Source organism: Acanthisitta chloris, unplaced genomic scaffold (assembly GCF_000695815.1).
Source record: "Acanthisitta chloris isolate BGI_N310 unplaced genomic scaffold, ASM69581v1 scaffold13058, whole genome shotgun sequence".
NCBI classification, from domain to species: domain Eukaryota; kingdom Metazoa; phylum Chordata; class Aves; order Passeriformes; family Acanthisittidae; genus Acanthisitta; species Acanthisitta chloris.
The window spans coordinates 13,243-15,835 of NW_008686530.1; positions in this window are offsets into that span (position 1 = coordinate 13,243).

Consider the following 2,593-nt stretch of genomic DNA (forward strand, 5'->3'; position numbering starts at 1 on the left):
CCCAGAAGGTTTTTGGAAAGAGAAGTTCCTCTGAAGTGACCTTTTCTTAGGAAGTGTTTTGATGAACTGGCATTTTCTGGATGAAAAAGCATTTCTGTCCAAAGTGCCTGGCCGTTCCCATGGGAAAGGGCAGGAGCAAAGGGAGCTGTAGAGACAGTCTGGTTTTCGGATTTTTTTCCAGCAGTCTGGGGAGGATGTTTGGGGTGGCATGGCAAATTTGGTGCCAGGAGCTGGTGGGCTAATGACCAAAGTAATGGGTACTGCTCTGGTGTGGTGTCTCTCTGTCGACGCTGGTGGGTGGAGCCCAGTGCTGCACGGAAGAGGTGTGATGTGACAGCCCAGATCTCCAGCACAGCACTCCCCAATTCCTCCTTCTTAGCCGTTTAGCATCTCTCATGCTTTTACTACACTCCATGTAAGTTCCTGAGGAGGGAGGGCAGCCCACCGATGGGGCCTTAGTGTAGACTTTCAATAGCAGCCACTTAATGCTTTGGATCCTTTCAGGCAGGAGGATTTGGATTTGTGAAGGGACAGCAGGATGGAGAGCTGCGGGGTATGATCCACTGCGCTCTTCCTGGGAAGTACATTCCCCAGACCCCGTCCTGGCAATGCATGCTTACTGGAACTGGAGAAACACAGTCTGTCTCTGCTCTGGCATGATCCTGCCTTATATCCAGGGTTGCAGTAGGCATTTCAGCTCCAACGGCCCAAGGACTGAGCTGAGCATCCCACAGGGCAGCATCCATAGCATCATAGAATCAACTGGGTAGGAAAAGATCTCAAAGATCATCAAGTCCAACCCTACTGTGGTTACTAGACCATGGCACTAAATGTCACATCTAGTCTCATCTTGAAAACCTCCAGGGGCATCCCATTCCAATGCCTGATGCTGCTGACCCCAGCCAGGTCCCCCACAGGGTCAGTGCAGCCCACACCATCCCCACTTCTGGAGGGTTACCTCTTCTTGCTGGCATCCCATGTGCACGTGTGAGGGATGGGAGTTGGAAATGCCCCAGGTAACACTCTCTTGGAGGCTGTTCCCCTTCTTTAATCCCATTTGGCTGTCCTAATTTGCTGCTTTTCTGTACATCTCATGTGGCATGTCGATTCGCTATCGCTCTGGTTTATTAATCAGAGTGTCAGGCAGGGGCAGATCAAATGGCTTACAATAGCCTAAGTACGTTACAGCAACACTATTATCTCTCTCCACCAAATTCGTAATCTCTATGAAAAATTAGAGCAAGCTGTTCTGACAAGACCCATTCTCCATATGCCCCACGAGCAGGACCCTAATTATTTTACCTTTCTTTAACTCTTTATTAATCCTATCATCCACCAACTGTCTGTTATTTTGCCTGGGATTCATGCAGTAAAAAAACTGGCTTCACAGATGCTTTTAAAATCCTGGTGCTTGCAGGCTGTCAGCGGGAGACTGCTCTCCTTGCACTGCGACACCTGCCAGTGAGGTAGGCAGCTGCTTTTGAGGGGTCCCTCACGCTTTTTGGGGTGCCGTTGCCTGGCAGGGTGAACAGCAGCTGAAGATCCTTCCCGAGGTACCCAGCAGGTGGTGGTGATGTATAACTAATTCCTCACCGCCTTTTCTTATCGGAGGCTTTTAATGCTTTATTCAGCTGCAGGTTGACGTTATCCATCTCTCAGGCTTTCAGTGGGGGCTCGCCCGATTGTAAGACTTTTTTGTTAATTTTTGCCGAGCTGGACACAGGCAGTGCTGGCATCGTTTGGTTCTCATTCCCCTTTTTGTGCTTTCCAGGCTGTGCCATGTGCAGACTTTCATATGGAGGGAAATCAAGCAAAACCTCTTATCACTCCTGCAAGTCTAGTTGACACAGTCTTTTACTTTTTAACTGTATTTAATACCTTTTATTTCACATCTTTCAGCACTTTACAATAGGACCAAAAAATACAATGTCTATAATAATGCCTGTTTTGAAGGGCTGGTGTCTGCGGGGGGATATTAGACATGGGGCATGGGGGATGCCAGGGAGGAAGGCAGTGACAGATGGATTGCTGTTCAGGGGGGTTTGGCTTGCTCCTGCCTGGGGTTGCCTTCCCTGGGCAACGGGGAGTTGATCTTCAGCTGGGATGTTGCCCTCCAGGACATCAGTGCAATCCTCCAGGACACTGGTAGGGCTAAGGGGCCTGGACTTGTTGCATCCCAGCGGCTGACCTGGCACCTGGAGACATGGATGGAGATGGTGAGGGGCTGAGGAAGATGCAAGAAGGAACAGAGAGAAGGATATAGACAACATCTCCTCTGCCAGCTTTGTGATGCACCTGCTGCTTGGGAGACTGGAACAGGAGTGATGCTGTGGGAGTACATGGGCAGTGAGGAACATGGGTGGACTGGGAAGATAGGGTGTCCTTGTGCAGTATCTGGGGGTGACAAACAGTTCCTTAATTCTCACCCAGTGCGTTCCAGGTGGCTATTGGTCCAGCTTTTGGCCTCTGGTGAAGGCACTGGGACAGATCCTGGGAAAACTCATTAGTTCGCCCAAGAGCTGCAGCCAAGCTGAACTAGAGGAACATACCAGGGCTGAAAGTGGAGAAATCAGAAATGTGGCTGCCAAACTCT